Source organism: Pseudorca crassidens, chromosome 8 (assembly GCF_039906515.1).
Source record: "Pseudorca crassidens isolate mPseCra1 chromosome 8, mPseCra1.hap1, whole genome shotgun sequence".
Taxonomy (NCBI): domain Eukaryota; kingdom Metazoa; phylum Chordata; class Mammalia; order Artiodactyla; family Delphinidae; genus Pseudorca; species Pseudorca crassidens.
The window spans coordinates 56,655,745-56,675,442 of NC_090303.1; the positions used below are offsets into that span (position 1 = coordinate 56,655,745).

Here is a 19,698-nt window from a genome sequence, read left to right on the forward strand (position 1 = left end):
TTGTACCAAATTAAAATGCAGAGCAGGATGTGACTTAGTTTAAAGGGTAAGAAGAGACAGCGCCACCCAAAAACTTAAAATAACATCTTGTGGTTTGAATTTTATCAGTGGGTGTTGCGATCCTCCCTTAACTGACAACTGCTGGCGGAAGCAGGGTAGATTTTAACAATTGGCAACCACAGAAGGCATTTCATTATTGATCTAAAGAGACTAGCCATTGAGTCACTGTAAAATGTGAATGTGATTTCTTAAAACTTCTCTATCTCCCATAAAAATCTACTAAAGTCTTTTCAGCAATGGAAACATTAAGCTAACAATGAATAATGCTCCATCAGCGGTACCTGAAAGCTCTCAAATAACAAGAAACGAAATACCTAGTGGTTGTGGTTAAGGTATCAGATATACACACTTCAGGTTGTTTGTCTCCTTAACTAAAAATAACCCTAGGACTGAACCCTAGCTAAGCTTCAAACAAATTCTGTAAAAGAATTCCCCGATATATATTCGGGGAATATTGCCAGGGCAATAGTAAACAATCCCTTGTAAGAGGCCCAAAAGAAAGCAACAAGTCGGTAACTTAGCAAATGTAGGTGGGAAGGATAAAGGACACAGGGAGCTTTCCTCTCCTAGGGGATGGACTACTGCAAGAAAATGAGCATGAGACACTTTAAACCAGTACAAACTGAAAAACAGTTATAAGGAGAAACAGAATGAAAAGGCAGAGAAAACAGGTTTAAAAAAAAAAAATGAAGTGGTTATTGGTAGGCTAAAGCTAAAAAGGCAAGAAAAAGGTAAGAGCAGCTCTGCCGCTAGTGCTAACCATTCATGGCTGTTTTTTCCCTCCAGTAGAGCACGTAGGTCAGAAGCAATTTGAAGATTGTGTCTAACTCTTGCTTTGTTTTTCAATTTCCTACAACTAGCATGGAGCCTGGCATGTGGCAGGTTATTTATCAAATTGATGCTCAACATCCAAAAACCAGAACAACCCAATTCAAAAATGGGCAGAAGACCTGAACAGACATTTTTCTAAAGAAGTCATGCAGATGGCCAACAGGCACATGAAAAGATGCTCAACCTCATTAATCATCAGAGAAATGCAAATCGAAACTACAATGAGGCATCACCTCACACCTGTCAGAATGGCTATCACCAAAAAGGACACAAATAACAAATGTTGGTGAGGATGTGGAGAAAAGGGAACCTTCATGCACTGTTGGTGGGAATGTAAATTGGTGCAGCCACTGTGGAAAGCAGTATGGAGGTTTCTCAAAAAACTCACTACAGAACTACCATATGACCTAGCAATTCCACTCCTGGGTATATATCTGAAAAAAACAAAAACACTAATTTGAAAAGATACATGCACCCCAATGTTCATAGCAGCGTTATTTACAATTACCAAGATATGGAAGCAACCTCAGTGTCTATCAACAGATGAATCAATAAAGAAGAGGTTTTATATATATATACACACACACACACACACACACACACACACACACACACACACACACACAATGGAATACTACTCAGCCGTAAAAAAAAAAGAATGAAATTTTGCCATTTGCAACTACATAGATGGACTTAGAGGGTATTATGCTAAATGAAACAAGTCAGACAGAGAAAGATAAATACCGTATGATATCACTTATATGTAGAATCTAAAAAATAAAACCAGTGAATATAACAAAAAAGAAACAGACTCACAGATATAGAGAACGAGTGCTTACCAGTGGGGAGAGGGAAAGAAGGAGGGGAAAGATAGAGGTAAGGTATTAGGAGGTATAAACTACTATATATAAAATAAATAAGCTGCAAGGATATACTATATAACACAGAGAATATAGCCAATATTTTATAACTATAAATGGAGTATAATGTTTAAAAATTGTGAATCACTATGTTGTATACCTTAAGCTTATATAATATTCTACATCAACTATACCTCAATAAATAAATAAATATAAAAACAAAACCAAATTGATGGACTGTGTCCCCTTCCCCTTCCACTAGCTTCTAGAAGATTTTATCTCAGAAATAGGAAAATAAATACTGTAAAGTATCCATTTATGAAACTGAAAAAAATCTGTAGAAAGATGGATCCTAATTGTTTAGGAGTTTGTATCTAATGAGAATGTAACAAAAAAGTAATAAGTAACAGAAATTACAAATAAGAAAATCTAAGTCAAAAGTGAGATGTAAATTATCAGAACTCTAGCTGGATTCCAACAGGCTAATATTTGAAATAATTTTCAGCAACCAGGACTCTGCTCTTCACTCAATTCCCCTATTTGTGTATTCATTGTAGATATCAGTTGAACGAGGGGGGTTAGCACATTTGAGGGTGTTTCAACACACCATTCTGTATTTAGACAGCATCTGTCATCAAAGAAGTCCCGGTGCTATGCAAATGGCAACTCCCTCACCTCACACCCAGAGGACGCCAGCAAGGCAATATGGAGAGCAGTGCTTCATCATTTGAGTTGGAGCAGAATGATTGAAAGCAGTAGGAGGGAGGGAGAAAAGACAGGAGAGCGCTCATTAAGGTGGTAATGAACCCTGAATGATCATGAAATAAAACTGCAGCATGTGAACTAGAGCTAGCCAACAGAACTTTGGGTGCTATCTGACACTGCAGCCTCTAGCCACATGTGGTTACTGAGCACTTGAAATGTGGCCAGTGCACCTAAGAAACTGAAGTTTAAATCTTAATTTTAAATCGTTTATATTTTCATAGCCACATGTGGCTGGTAGCTACCATATCAGACATCACAGCTTTAGACCACACCATTCTAAACCACTTATTTTCTCCCTCCTTTCCCTAAGCACAGAGTGAGAACACCTCGGGATATTTCTGCCTCCTGAAATCCTCCAGGTGTGTTCTCACTCTTACCAACTCTGGAAAAGTCAATGGCTGGTAGACGGCTGAGTCATCATTGGTATGGTGGTCAAACTTAAATGTATTCAGTCATCTGGGAAAGTTTCTTCCCCATTCCTTCCATTGTTTGGAGACAATGAATTAAAGAGTGAAAGAGGCTACTAGTTTTCTACGTGAGGTGAGCAGGGATTTTTAGTAATAAGCCCAACTGAAACTTCCAGGTACTTCAAACTGTGTCAGTACAGAGATTAGCTTCTCCAACAGACAGCTCCAATGGAAAACCACTAGGAATGTTATGAAAAGATATGTGAAGTTCACGTGTCATTTAGGAATGGCTTATAATGGCTGCTCAGTTTAAAGACAAGGGTCTGTGACATGAAGCACAAGATCATATTTCAGAACAAAAAAAAGTATTTTCAATTCAAACAATTATCAGATGCCAATTTTTTTAGTAGATGAACATATTTACCACTTTCTGCTATCTTCAGATGGCAAAAAAACTCCATCTTCAGCCAACCAGGTGCCCTTTCACAGAGAGTGGGGAGGAAGGGGGAGAGCCTTTTAAAAGGGTTCCTGCACAATTTGCAAAGTCCTAGAAACAGCTCCACAAAGCTGCCCAGTAGTTATCTTTTGGCCTGCAGGAAAAAGCTGTTGTTACTTTGGTGAGGAAATGAGAAATCCACTAAGAAAACAGCCAATTTCCCAACATTCAAGTGTTTCCATAATCTGATATTCGATTACCAGCTCAAATGTATTGCCCAATGTAATTCCACCATTTCAGGCAAACAGATACTCTTAAGAGTTACCCATTCAAAACAGGCATTCTCATAAATCGCTAATAAAATATAGATTGGTATAACCTCTTTAGGAGGCAATTTGGCAATAGAAAAGTTGTCTCTCAAAAATAAAGGAAATAAGCAACAATTCCCAAAGATAAAACAACTCAGGAAATATGGCTTCCAAAAGCCTTTGCCAAAAAACCCTTAATGATGATGAACCCCATCAAATGTTAAATTATCAAGAATGACAAAGCCATGGAAAAAAGACCAATGGTTAACAGTGCATTGATTGGGGTCAAATAAGTGGGGGAATAACCAGGGGAAGCAGAGCTACTAAGTGTTAAAAGTATAAATCCTAGGGCTTCCCTGGTGGCGCAGTGGTTGGGGGTCCGCCTGCCGATGCGGGGGACATGGGTTCGTGCCCCGGTCCGGGAGGATCCCACATGCCACGGAGCGGCTGGGCCTGTGAGCCATGGCCGCTGAGCCTGTGCTCTGCAACGGGAGAGGCTGCAACAGTGAGAGGCCCGCGTACCGCAAAAAAAAAAAAAAAAAAGTATAAATCCTAACAAAATGAAAATAAAACAAACGACAAACATCTGATATCAGGGGAGGGTTGCTGGGCAAAAGAGTCAGATTGTTTATTACATCGTTACAGCTTGCCCAACCCATTCTCATTCCCAGGCCCTCAGAGGTTTTCATCTCTCCTCTGAATTTAGAGAACTAATCCTCTTTGGATAAAGAATAACTTTTCAACAGACTAGCCATTTTTTCCTTTTGTTAAATTCAAGTAAGATCAAATAGGATATTTTACTTTTAAACCTATGTTTAGCTTGAGCTCAGTCTTAGACAATTATTTCTGCCCCTCATTTATTTCTCTCTCCCTCTATGCATCCCTCCTATTACATGTACAGAGCCAAGCCTGAAATTAATGTTAACATTGGTTAGTTTATGGTTGAGATTTTTGCGTAATATTTTAATTTCTCCTTTGAGTTTTTTGTTTGTTTGTTTTGCTTGATCTTTAAAAGTGAGGAACACATATCATTGAAATAAATGTAAAATAGTAATTACTTTTCTGATTTGTGTGGTTCATTTTCCTAAAATGGTCACCTGATCTGTGCTTCTCTTATTTCCCTGACACTCACCAATCTCAGATTCTGACTCAAATACCCTCACCAGTCCTCTTCAGCCTCTGACCCTCCTTTCTCTGGCTGTGCTTCCGTTTTTAGAGGAACACTACACTTCAACATGAGAGAACTGTCCTTTGTCATACCTCCCCACAGTCGACAGGCAAGGTAATGCGGGCCTCCCAAGAACCTGGAAAGTGTAGATAAGAAAAACAGCAGGTCTGGGGTCTTTTAACTGGAGGTGTTAATGGAAACTACTGACGCTGGGAATCCCAACTGTGCTGTTGTTACACATCAGTGGTGATACACCAACACACACAAACTGGATTTACTGGAAGTGAAGGCAGTTATACCACTAAGACCTTTTGCAATACCTGGACAGGTTCTTTCTTTTCTTCTTTCTTTCTTTTCTTTCTTTCTTTCTTTCTCTTCTTTTCTTCCTTCCTTCCTTTTCTCTTTCTTTCCTTTTCTTTCTTTCCTTCTTTCTTCCTTTTTCTTTCTTTCTCTCTCTTTCCTTCCTTCTTCCCTCCCTCACTCACTCCCTCCCTTCCTTCTTATCTATCCATACATCCTTCTCTCTCTCTTTCTATTTCTCTCACTCTCCCACACACACACTCTCTCCTTCTCTTTCTCTCTCTGCCCTCCCCCCACCTTAAAAGAAACCCTTCTTCCCCTTAAAGGAAAGTCAAATAAACAAAGTCTATTAGGTGACTTGGAGGAAGAAGGAGGGAGGGTGTTTGGGTTGAGGGAGGGAAGATGGAAGAGCCATTAGGAGCATAGGGTAGCAGCATCCACATTTGTAATTGGATACAGTCTGCTCTACCACAGAACTCCAAGAATGCATTCCAGGCATGACAAGCTTATCTGACAACTCAGAACAAGGTAGCTGTTCACGTTTTTTGTTTATTCCATAGCAAAAGTCAGTGGTCTTGTTTGGTATGGGTCCTCCTCCTCCTGCCTCTTCCTGTCCTCTATCTTTTAAAAGGTGTATCAGAGCAAAAGCTGCAGAAATCAAATTTTACCAGTTCAATAGATCACGGCTCATCAGGTACCACACAGACCAAGCTAAACAAGTAACATATTTAAAAAAAGTCAGATCCTGAAAGGTAAGGTATTTTATAAGTTATCTATACATATATGCAATGTTTCAGGAGTTTGATTTTAGCTTCTAATTTAAGCTTTCACTTTTTTGACAAGTGAGACAACAGACACAGTCAGCTTCTATGTAATATACCAGCAGTCATGACCCTTCCTAGAAACAGCAGCTCAAAAAGACTAAGAAATCAAATTTCATGACTGAAAAATAAAGTTGTTATCCTGGGTCATAATTATTCAAAATGTGCTATGCCAAATAACAGTCTCACAGGGCTGTCTGTGGGAGAAAAAGCAGGTCCTCACAGACTGGTCCCCTTGGGAAATACTGCTCTTATATTCCCTCTTGAAGACACAGTGTAATATGTATTGGCACATTGAAGGTTCTGAGAGGTCCTGCGGTTAAAACAAGCAAACGACGATAAAAGCCAAATGGGTTAACTTTGTTCAACCCGTTCCAAACCTTTCTGACTATGGTATCTATTCTCTGAGGTAATACTTCGACATTCCTTCAGCCTGATGATCCAGTCTAGCTTGAAAGCTCAATTATCCTATGAATCCATGAAATGAACTGAACTCTTAACCTTTAAAGGCTGGTTCATCTGTCACACAGATAAGAGCCTAACACACACAGGCACCATTCCTTGGCTGTGAATCAGGCTCATAACAGCCAGTAGTAACATTTGGATACCCTTTGCTTAAAGTTTCATGTCTAGACTTGAGAAGTCTAGAGAATCACGAAACACCATGATTGTTGCATAAAAACCATAAGCAATGTTCAGAGACTGGGAACGTGCTTCCCTATTTGACCCAATCTTCCCTAAAAGTCCCTCCCTGGTCTCTCATTATCACTTATCGTCCTCCAAACCCAACTTCCCCACTCCCCTTCCTCCTTGCTTTCTGTAGTTTACTACGCAGACTCGATGCTTCCCATTTCAGTCTGAAATTACCCTTAAGAGAAAACATCTGCATAGGAAGTCCAACATCATTTGGAGGAAAGAAGTACCCCCCCAGGGAATGACATTCTCGGTTAACTGGACAAAGTGCTCAAAGAAATCTTGGGGAAAAGATCTCAGAAATTACTCACACAACAGTTGTGCAGGACTACCTAAACACGTATCTCCTCTCAATGTGCACTATATTTACCCAAGTACACAAGAAATGGGATCAACATTTAGTATTCACTTAACAGATGTTTATTCATCACTTACTATTGGTTAGGCACAATTCTAGGCATTGGAGATAAAGCAGTGAAGAAAGTCGAAAACACTACACTAGAAACAACACCACAGAACAGACTAGCAAATTCAGTAATACCAATCCATATGATAACTTTGGGGAAAACAATTTCTAAATGGAAGAAGGCTGACTTTAAGAATTCAGAACCGGGCTTCCCTGGTGGCACAGTGGTTGAGAGTCTGCCTGCCGATGCAGGGGACATAGGTTCGTGCCCCGGTTCGGGAAGATCCCACATGCTGCGGAGAGGCTGGGCCCGTGAGCCATGGCCGTTGAGCCTGCGCGTCCGGAGCGAGAGGCCACAACAGGGAGAGGCCCACATACCACACACACAAAAAAAAGAATTCAGAACCATCTTACAAGGTACAAGGAAAGTTTCTGCATCCATGAGAACGTGGGAAAGGCAACAGATATTTACTTTCTATCTATCATTTCTCAGGCATCATGCTAGATACTTTTATAAATTTTACATTTTTTAATTCTCAGGACTATCTTTTGACTTAGGTCCTAAGCTTTATATTACAGTTAGAAAAATGAGACAGAGCTAGTGGTCAAACTTTTGTAATCTACCTGACTCCAAATCCATACCTTTTATACAAGAATAGTGAGGTTAGTCCTGAAACTGAATTCATGGCTACTTCAAAGTTACATTTCTAATGTGACCTCATGATGGCAGAGAAAAGATATCTCAAAGTACAGTGAGGTAGAAGAGTAAATATCAACATCACATCAAAAAATTATCTTCATGGGGCTTCCCTGGTGGCGCAGTGGTTGGGAGTCCGCCTGCCGATGCAGGGGACACGGGTTCATGCCCCGGTCCGGGAGGATCCCACATGCCGCGGAGCAGCTGGGCCCGTGAGCCACGGCCACTGAGCCTGCGCGTCCGGAGCCTGTGCTCCGCAACGGGAGAGGCCACAACAGTGAGAGGCCCGCGTACCACAAAAAAAAGAAAAAAAAATTATCTTCACAAATTTGTTGAACTCACACCTCCCAATTTTAAAACTAACTACAAAGCTACAGGAATCAAGACAGTGTTTACTGGCAGAAAGATAAACATATAGCTAAAAGGAGGGAAGTAAGAATGCAGAAATTAAACTCTCAGTCTTATGGTCAATTCATTTTGACAAAGGTACCAAGACGATTCAGTGGGGGAAAGAAGAGTCTTTTCAACAAATGGTGCTGGGAAAAGGAGATATTCACATGCAAAAGGATGAAGTTGGACCCTACTTCATACTACATACAAAAATTCACCCAAAATTGACCAAAGTCCTAAATGTAAAAGCTAAGACTATAAAACCTTTAAAAGAAAACACAAGGGTAAATTTTCCTGATCTTGGATTAGGTCAGAGTCTCAGATATGACACCTAAAGCAAAAGCAACAAAGAAAAAAAAATAGGAAGTTGGACTTTATTACAATTAAAAACTTCATGCTTCAAAGGATAAAATTAAGAGAATGAAAAGACAAGCCAAGAACAGGAGAAAATACTTGCAAATCATATAGTTGATATGGGTCTATTATTTAGAGTATAGAAATAATTCTTACAACCCAACAATGAAAAAAATAACTCAATTTTTTAAGCGGGCAAAGAGCTTGAATAGACATTTCTCCAAGGAAGACACACAGGTGGTCAATAAGCAGATGAAAAAACATGCTTAACATCATTAACCATGAAAGAAATGCAAACCAAAATTACAAAAAAAAAAGAGAACCGCCTGGAGGGGTGGGATAGGGAGGGTGGGAGGGAGGGAGACTCAAGAGGGAAGAGATATGGAAACATATGTATATGTATAACTGATTCACTTTGTTCTAAAGGAGAAACTAACACACCATTGTAAAGCAGTTATACTCCAATAAAAAAATAAATTTAAAAAAAAAAAGAGAGAGAGAGAAGCAAACAAAAAGGCAGACAATAACAGTGGTTAGCAAGGATGTTGAGAAATTGAAACTTTCATGCTCTTTGGTGGCTATGTATACTTTGAAAAACAGTCTGTCAGTTCCTCAAAATATTAAAATGCAGTTACCATATGAGGCAGCAATACCACTCCTAGGTATATACCCAAGAAACTTGAAGATGTATGTCCACACAAAAACTTGCACAAGAATATTCACAGCAGCAGAATTCATAATAGTTAAAAGGTAGAAAAACCCCAATATCTATCAACCGATAAATGGATAAACAAAAATAAAATCTCTGTATGGTATGGACTGATTGATTGTGTAGTCCCAGAATTCATATATTGAAGCCTAATCCCCAATGTGATGGTATTTGGAGATGGGGCCACTGGGAGGTAATTAAGTCATGAGGGTGGAGCCCTCATGAATGGGATTAGTGACCTTAGGCTTGCTTCCTGTCTCTGCTCTCAGCCACGTGAGGATACAACAAAAAGATAGCCACATACAAACCAGGAAAGGGGTGCTTACCAGACAGCAGATCTGCAGGCACCTGGTCCTTGGGCCTCCCAGCCTCTAGAACAGTAAGAAATAAATGTTTGTTGTTTAAGTCACCCAATCTATGGTAATTTCTTATGGCAGCTTGGACTAAGATACCATACAATGAAATATTATTCAGCTACAAAAGGGAATGAAACATTGAGTCAAGCTACAATGTGGGTGAACCCTGAAATCATCATGCTAGGGACTTCCCTGGTGGTCCAGTGGTTAAGACTCCGAGCTTCCAATGCAGGGGCCTCATGTTTGATCCCTGGTTGGGGAACTAAGATCCTACATGCTATGCAGTATGACCAAAAAAAAGAAAAAGAAAATATCATGCTAAGTGAAGGAAGCCAGATAAAAAAGGCCACATATTGTATGACTCCATTTACATGAAATGCCCAGAATAAGCAAATCTATAAAGACAGGAAGTAGGTAAGTGTTTGCCTGGGCTTGGGATTTGTTTTGAGGATGATGGAAATGTTCTGGAACTAATTCCAGTTGCACAATTTTGTGAATGTACTAAAAAATACATCACTGACTTATATACTCTGGATTCTACATATAAGTGATATCATATGATATTTGTCTTTCTCTGTCTGGCTTACTTCACTTAGTATGATAAACTTATATACTCTAAAAGGGTGAATTTTGTGGTATGTGAATAATATATCAATAAAAAATACCTTACCCTCCTAAAAATAATCTTTGAATCAAATAGAATCTGATATTAGTTATCTATTTTCTCCCACAAAAACCACTGGCATTGAGGTGAACCTACTTTTGCTGAATCAGATATGTAACACCGGGATCTAGTCCTAAGATTCAAAAAATAAAGAACTATTCTGTGCACTGAAAGATAAATAAACTTCAATAGGAAAGTTCTGAGAACTCCACCATGACTAAAATAGCATACTCAACTGAAAACAAACAAAATTATATCAACATGGGAGCCTATAACTTCAGATTGGGCTCTATAAAGTCTTCAGAATCCATATGCTCTAGTGACCTCATGGAAAGGAAAGAATGAAATAGCAAGTCAAAGGTCAAAGTCAACTCCAACACATGGAAACACCAATATGAATTATGTCAAGACTTGTCAATCCTGGCTGCCACATTAGTCATCCTAGAACTCACAAATAGATTGTGGAGACTCCTCTTCTGAGAGACTGTTGACAATCATATCCACAAATGAAACATGGGTCCTCCAAGACCTCAAAGGCTTTCTTCTATCATGGTAGGCAGTACTGGCTTAGGTCACTGAGGGCCTATTTACAAGCAATGAGGGGTCTAATTAAAACCCTTACAGAATGACTAAAAGCCAAATCTGGACACGATGTTAAAATGATGACCTTCAAGCTCAAATCTGGATGTGACGTTAAACTGACCTTGAAGCTCCAGAACGGTTGGTTGATCTTTGATCTGTATGCTTGCTTTACATTTAGCAATGACTCAGGCCCACATTTAAAAAAAAAAAAAAGAGTTACTACATCTCTAATTCTCAGAAATACCACCATGTAGGTTAAGATAGACATGCACGTGTACACACATACTCACACAGACGAACCCATCACAAGTCAAAAGAACCACCCAAGCTAATGAAAAGCCTGCAATTCATTGTCTGCAGTCAAAAGAGCAAGATAGATGGAGCAATCACAGATAATTCCAAATTTTGAGAGGTTATATTCCCAAAAGGTAGTTATAAATCAGCTGTTTGAAACTTGAAACACATTTTCTCATAGAAATCTCTTAGCTTGTGGTCACAGACCCAGGTGAGACCAGGGAGACCAATGCAATGCATGTGAAGCAGAAAGTTGATGGCACTTCCTAGAGGGGGAAAATGTCTTCCAAGTTCAACTCCTAACGTAGCTCAACAGTGGCAGTGCCCCGGCTGCAGCATGGGGAAATAGGGTGCACACTCTCTGGTCTTGTCCTTCCCCAGATATCCTAAACTGGTGAACAAACAGGCCCTGGGCCACATGGGAAACCCACCCCACTCCCATTCAGACATACGAATCCTTCACAGGGGATCTCTCTGTGACTGCGAGGGCCTGTGGCTTTTTGCTGCTCTCCCAAAGTTTTAATTTCAGTAAGTGTCTGCTTATCCAGAAGTGAAAGTAAACAAGACTTCTCATTACAGAATTTTTAAAAATATTTTTTAGTTGAAATACAGCATGCATACAGAAAGTCAAATTGCTGGATTTTTAAAAAAATGTATTTCATAGGGAAGATACATGAAAAGTAGTGACTTTCAGCAACTTCTCAATGTCTCTTGTGGTCAATACAAATTCTGTTTTTCATCACCCTTGTGTCCTACACCCAGCACAGAGGCTGTACATAGTGGGCACCTCAAAGACGTGTGGGATCTCTGTACCTTTAACTTCATTAGTATTGTGGATGTAATTTATTTTAAAAAATACCTTAGAATAACTTACATACACTGTGAGAGTGACCTTGAGCAATTTGCCTCTTTGTGCCTCAATTTCCTTAACCAGGGAATCATTCTCGCCCAGGGAATTGTGTGGCTGAGTGACCAGAGTAGGAAGGAAATTAAATTTTCAGTGGATACATTGGTGCCTTCAGAATGTGGTTTCACAAATACATGTCACCCATTAAACAATCGAAACGGAATGCATTATGTGAGTCATCATTACAGTAAACCCCAAATGAGAACCGGGAGCGTGTAACAACTCGGGACGCCCTCCCTAGCCCCCTCCCGCCATCTCATTGTCCCTCCTCCGGCCCTCCTCAGACTTACACTGAGCTACTGGCTCAAGCCCCATCCTCAGTCTGACCTCATTCTAGCCTGACCACCTGGTTCTGATTCACAGCCTTGCTGTCAACCCTGCTATTTGTGCTTCATTCTCCAGTCCTGCTTCAGAATTTCAGGTCAAGGATCTCTGTTCCTCCTCTACCAACCAGCCACACTCTCACTGACCCAGAGTTTCTTGGGTGAAAGTGATGGATCATCCTCCTTACAGAAAACCACAGGGCTAATTCTGAATTCAAAGTTGGCTTATTACCTTAGGGTCAGTACAGAAAAGGGAGTGGGGTGGGGAAGGAAGGGTTGAGCGACAGTTTTAGAACCAGAAGAAAAAGCAAACATATAAGTGTGACCATCAGGGTACTCTGCAGTATTGCTCCACACCCCCTTCACACACACAGTATCAGAGAGGGACCAATTAAGCCAATTCCTCACCTTAGGGACAGCAAATACATTCCTAGAAGATAGTTTCTGTCAATCGTGATAGATTATCTATCAAGAAAGGGTCTTCACTAATCTCACTTCTTTCTTTAATAGGCCCACAAAAGAACACAGGGCACACTTGCAGAAGGCATCTCATCATGTCTGGGGGGTCAGGACTACAGTCTTAGTACAGGCACTTCAACAGGGCTCCTCTCCTCAGCACCCTTCTGAGAACCAGCCTCGCCCCGTGCCCTGCCCCTCCCTGGCCACTGGGATGACCCAAACCAAGGGCAGCCACTGCACTGACCAAACTGAGCCAACCAGATTCTCTTTGTCCAGAATTCATAAGTAGACACAGGGATCAAGGCAGCCTCTGACGGCCACTGATCTTAAAGACAAGTGGGACCGCCGGGGAAAGGGGTCGGGGGGCTGGGGGGAGGTGCTATTTTTCACCAGGTGCTGGGAAAGCAGAGATGAGAGGGAAAAAGCAGGGAAAGCAGAATGGCAGGGCCTGTAGACAGAGATGGGCAGACCAGAGACACAGAGAAAGGCAGAGCGAGACACACAGGAAGACAGACAGACAACACACACATGCAGTGAGACAGAGCTAGAAGCCAAGTAACAGATGCACAGAGAGACAAATCAGATGGGGAGGCCAGCGGGGGTGGGCGGTCTGGTGGGGAGAATGGAGGACCGGATGGATCTCTGCTGTGTCTGAGGCCCTGCCAAGTTCCAGCTGTGCCTCTAGCTTCCTGCCCAAGGGCTCTGTGAGCTACCCCTGCATCAGTCCAATAAAATCCCCCCTTTCCTGATCCAGTTTGAGATACTATTTTTCACATATGAAATAAGAAAGTAATTTTGAGTATCAAAACCCAACGAGAGGAGGGATTGGCAGATTTTGACACATATTGCTGATAGCGGCATAAATAAAGAAAAATGTTTGGGAAACCTATTTAATGACTGTTATCAAAATGCTATAAAATAGTCTTACCCTATTATGAATCTTACTCAAGATTCATAACAGGCGAGAAGTGGATACAACCTTAATGCCCAACATTAGAGGATAAGTTGAGCAAATTAGGACTAGAATATATTATTTTATACAATAAATAATATTGCTTCTAAAGATATTTGTGAAGAATATAACATGTCAATTATTCGTGTTTAAAGAAAAATACTAAATATAAAAGTGCACATTGAAAATAAAAATGCTCAAAGAGATAATAGGGGCTACATTTGGATGGCAAATCAAAGGGGGTTTTTCCCTCTCTTTTGCTTATTAATTTTCTGTAGTTTCAACGTTTTTATAATGAGAATATATTCAAGATGATATATTTATCACTTAAAATCAAATGGTAGGGGGAGTAGTAAGAGTCTACCCCTTACACTTTTGTACTTGTTTTTCTCGAGTCGTAACTTTCCTATTACTGTAGTATCCAGTGTGGATTCCTACACAGAACTGTCAACTTGAAGAACCAAGGTCACCCAGTTAAGCTCCTTGCTAATATTGTCACTCTGACATTAATTTCCTAACATTTCCTCAGTGCCAGCCTACCTTGTGTCAGGCTGGGTTTACCTGGTGTGGATACTCTGCTGGGCAACTTATGACTTTCTGAGTCAGCCAATTCCATTTTTAAATGTTTTGACAATGTCAAGGATCTCCAGCTTAATCAGCTGCCCCGAGGCCTATCTGAGCATTCACCAACCTGATGGTGGTCAGAAGACTGTTCCATGTCCAAAAAGATCCCCTTTCTCCCAGGATATTTAGATCTATGACTGTGCTGCTCAAGGTTCTGCTTAGGAATCAGAGTTGTCCTGTCACAAGCTGGTTGGTTGTTTCCTTTCTTTAAGGATGATACAAATCAGCTATATAGATTCTCTTTCTCACTTCTTTTTTATGTGCATATGTATGTATATGCAAAGGGACAAGGGAGGGGGCATAAAAATGTATCACTTTTATATATGTCTTCGGATATTTATAACATAAGAGCACAGTGAACCCATACTTATAATGAACGCTCAAAAAATGTTATTAAAGATTACTAAATGGCATGAATACAGAGTGTGGTGTTTTAAATTCCATATATATGAACACAGAAACCAACAGCTGAGTCAGAAATTATCCTGATAGGCCTTTCACTGACCTATGGCTACCATAACAAACTCCCCTCGGTTTCCCCTTTTAACATAAATCCCAGAAGCGTGCGGAGAAGGTGAGGTCGGTATATTTACCTGACTTTGTTAATTGCTGTCTGGACCTTGGAACACTAGGAAGGATGCCCACCTATAGTAATATGTGGCCAGACACCTTTTCAAGAACAGAAGAAATAGTCCAATTCCAGCCCAAATACTCTAACACCCAAGATGGTCTCCACATCTCTCCTGGCCGGGCCTCTCAATTCACAACAAAAACTTTCTTCCTTCCAAATGGCCAGTAGGCAGGCCTGCTTGAAGGGAGAGGTACTGAATGTCTCAAATGAGTTCTACAAGGATGGCTTTCCTTCCAAGTTAAACTCCTGAGGTAGAAATCCCTCCCTGCAAGAACTATCTCCAGCTTCTCAGAGCTACAAATGCATTCAGGGTCGCCATTCAGATGGGAACGTATCACTGCCTTTCTCTATCACTGTTTGTAGCAAACAGTATCACTGGGTTACATCCAGGAGGAGAAAAGCGGGAAGGGAGGTGGGTTTCTCCTAACGGTGTGTTTAAGTCAGGCTTCCTCCTTTACACTTTACTGTGGTTACAGTTCAGAGCTGGCTGGGTGGACAAGTCCAACTTCACAGCCATTACTGTACCCACCTTTGTGACATGGAAAGGTTGAGCAGAATAACTGTTTTGGATCCCGTGGATCACTTTTAAGACAGGATGGCAGAGCTGGAGTTAGAAAGATAAAAAGCTTATTCTGTTTCATCAAAGTGATCCTTAAATAGCTCCGGAGGGAAACCTTATCAGCCCTCAGTTTTGCACTTGTGTGATGAAGAGGAAGACACAATTACTAGATGTGCTCCTATAACAGGGATTGGTATGCAGTGGTAACCAGAACCTATTATTTCTTTATATCTAGAACAATTACCGCCTAAGTGTAATCTGAATTGAGGAAAATGATAGCGACCTATTTTCAGCTACAGAAGCAGTGGACAACAGTTCATAAAAAGCTCTCTAGCCTGCAGTTTGAACAAGTCAGGTCATGTCATGCCCCTGTTCAAATTTTTTCAGTGTTCACTTATTACCTACAAATAATAGATGTCTGGCTGCAAACCAGAATCATCCATAGATTTATTTTATTTCATTTCATTTCATTTCATTTTAGACTGTGCCACCACGCACAGCTTGTGGGATCTCAGTTCCCTGAACAGGGATTGAACCCAGGCTACAGCAGTGAAAGCCTGGAATCCTAACCACTGGACCACCAGGGAAGTCCCATCCATGGATATTTAAAAAACAAAATGCACACTCACATCCTCTTCCTGAAGGTGGCAATTCAACAGTCCTGGGTAAGAACATTTTTTAAAAATCCTTCCAGAAGACTAAAATGCACAGGATTGAGAGCTACAGACTTACAAAAGGAAGTCTCTGGTCTTCTGTGCTACACACGAGGCTTGATTCCCGTAACTATCCACCTCACATTTCACCTTCCAGCAACACTAATCCACTTGCAGTTCCCCACAAACCACCCCTGAGCCTTTGCAGCAGCCGCCCTGCCCCCAATGCACACAAGGCAGAGTAGTCCCTCTTGAGGTTGCAGCTCTAATGACGCTTTCTATCCACTCCTCCCTAACATTCCCAGACACACAAAAGAAAAAGAGAAAGGAGTATCAGCACACTACTACAGAAAATCATCAAATCACAAAGTAAGAGAGCAAGAGAAGAAAAAAGGAACAAAGGAATTACAGAACAGCCAGAAAAGAATTAACAAACTGGCAATAAGTACATACCTATCAATAATTATTTTGAATGCAAATGGAATAAATTATCCAATCAAAAGACACAGAGTGGCATGGCACAATGAATTAAAAAGAAAAAAAGACCCATCATTACTCTGTCTACAAGACACTCACTTCGTATGCAAGGACACACACAGACTGAAAGTGAAGGGATGGAAAAAGATACTCCACGCAAACAGAAACCAAAAGAAAGCTGGGGTAGCAATACTTATATCAGACAAAACAGACTTTAAGACAAAGGCTGTAATAAGAGACAAAGAAAACCATTACGCAGTGATAAAGGGATCAATCCAACAAGAGGATATATTTGTAAATGTTTATGCACCCAGCATAGGGACACCTAAATATATAAAGCAAGTATTAACAGACCTAAAGGGAAAAAGAGACAGTAACACAATAACAGTAGGAGACTTTAATACCCCACTACATTAATGGATAAATCTTCTAGACAGAAAATCAATAAAGAAACACTGGCTTTAAATGACACATTAGATCAAATGGACTTAACATTCCCAGGCTGGCGCACACCAGGCTGCCCTTGCACATACTTTATTCTAGCAACTGTATTTAATACAAAGAAAAATTCTGTTTGCATGTCTGTCTCCTTACTGAATTGTAAGCTCCTGGAGGGAAGACACTGTTCTTTTTCATTTTCATACCCTGTAGCCTCACAAAATACTTGTCATACGGTAGGTACTTAATAAGTTTCCAATGAACTAACTAATAAATGCACCATGTGAAGGCAGTGTAGCCAAAACTATAACAAGGAATACTGATGACATTATCTTGTTTTAGTTGAGCAAAAGAAAACCTGAGTGAATATAATCACTAATTTTTACTCAGTTAGATTCTCCATTGTGTGCCTTGGGTTCTAAGAGTTACGTAATAATCCTCAAGTACACTAAAGAGAAAGCTCTTGGGAATCTTTGATTCAGTTAAAAGCAATGCTGCTCTCATCTTATGTCCAGAACTTATTTCAAGGGGAACCACATGACTTCAATTCCAGCCTTAGATATTGATGAAAGAAATCTCTGAAAGAAGCTGGCAGGGGAGTTGGCAAGACGAAGATATATTGTATATGCAGTTTAGAGATTTCTGAATAGCATTTTGCAAAGCTACAGGCTTACAGGATTTAAAATATGACTCAGAACACCAACTGGGACGCCAACGTTTTTATTTTTAGATTTTTCTAGCAGAGAATATGGCTATAAATTCAACCTACTCAGTCTACAAATCCTCTAAACTTCCTCCTAGAGAACAGAAAAACACTTGGCATTTCTCTGGGTATTATTTTATTTGCATATATAGTTATGCTGGTGAAATTCTGGTAACTAAGGAAGAATTAATAATGGAAGCTCTAAATGATTCCCATGATTACTGTTTAAGTTGGCAAAGTATCCTCAAGCACAGAAGAAACTTGCTCGTGGAAATGTGCACGGGCAAGTTGTTCAGTTTTTTCCACAATGGTATGCTGGCTTCTAGTTATATGTGTTCTCAGACAAGTGGCAAGGGGACAGTAACAGAAGGACCACAATTCTGAGAGAGAAAATGGGACCAGAGAAAATTCAATGGCATGGTAAAAATATTTTATGCTTTATACCATCTGTGCTTTGCTGTTCAGCACCTTAACTTCTCATTGTCCTGTCCCTTTAAAAAATCACTTTATTGAGGAATAATTTACATACAATAAAATGCCCCCTTATAATGTACACTTTGATGAGTTTGGACAAATGTATATGCCTATATGACCACCACTTCAAGCAACATATAGAATACTTCCCCCACCCAGAAAGTATCCTCATGCCCTTTTGCAGTCAACTCCCACACTCCCACCTCTGATTTCTATCACTAGGATTAATCTTGTCTGTTTCAGGACTTCATGTAAATGGAATCATGCAGAATATGCTCTTTTTGTTTCTGCTTCTTTCTCTCAACAATGTTTCTGAGTTTCAGCCACGATGTTGCTTATATCAGTGGTCCCTTCTTTTCCACTGATGAGTAGTATTCCATGGAATAAATAAATATACCACAATTTGTCTCTTTACCAGTTGATGAACATATGGGCTGTTTCCAGCTTTTAGTGGTTCTAACAAAGCTGCTATGAACAGCTGTATAGAGGTCTTTCTTGGGCAAATGCATAGGAGCAGAACTGTTAGGCTGAAGGGAAGTGTGTTTAATGTTAGAAACTGCCAGTTGCTCTCCATGTGGCTGTGCCTTTTTACACTCCCCCCAGCCAACCCACCAGCCATGCTGACAGCTCCAGCTGCCCCAGATCCAAGCCAACGTATAATAAGTTTCAGCCATGCTGGTGGGTGTGCAGGTCTACCTCACTGTGGTTTCATTTACAAGATTATGAAATCTATGTCCTTCAACTTTCAACCTTTTCCTCTTTCTACAGAACACAAGCAATATGATATAATAAAAGATCACTGGGTCCGTTTCTGGAGTCTTGAATTTTATCACCAACTTTGTCACTAAATAGTTGCATGATGCTATAAAGACCACCTATCCTGACCTCAATGTTTTCCTATCGATAAAGTGGGTAAGTCAGGCCCAGTGAGACTTATATTCTTGTTCTAAACAAAAATGAACATAAATGAGTTCTGTCGAAAGCAACATATTCCTTTCATAATAGTTAAGCATTATTTTTGCATAATGTCCCAAAGTTTTCAAAGAGGTTTTGTATATATCCTATTTAATGCCAAAGGAATAACTCTCTCAAAACACCACACATTAACAAACAAACAAAAAAAGGAAGAAGAACTCATCAAGAAAGGAGATTTTATTTGATGTAAGGCTCCCTCCTCTGCCTGGTACATCGGATCTGCTCCGCCAAATCAGTGAAGCTTAAACTCCCTTTCACAGTCATCAGAGCTTAATTCCAAATTGCACCTGTTTTTAAAAAACCTTTATGATTCAGGAAGCGTAAATAATCCCCTTTGGTCATTTATGTTTTACTCACTAAGCTTTAAATTGTATGGAGTGAATCAAACAGCAAATCATTGGGTTTCACTCGCTATTTTGCCT

General features: G+C 40.2%; 1 protein-coding gene across 11 annotated transcripts in view; it reads right to left on the reverse strand.

Moving 5' to 3' along the window:
* The window catches only part of OSBPL3 (oxysterol binding protein like 3), a 207,154-nt gene that overhangs the window by 116,289 nt on the left and 71,167 nt on the right, over window positions 1-19,698 (reverse strand). For 5 of the 11 annotated variants that reach the window (XM_067746535.1, XM_067746544.1, XM_067746542.1 and 2 more), the window contains exon 2: window positions 9,532-9,576. The exons of 4 other annotated variants lie outside the window; for them this stretch is intronic. The gene's annotated coding sequence lies outside the window, so the exon portion shown is untranslated. Of the gene's footprint in view, window positions 1-3,347; window positions 3,515-9,531; window positions 9,577-19,698 lie in introns of those variants that run through there. 2 more of the 11 variants (XM_067746537.1, XM_067746541.1) reach the window with 2 other exon arrangements.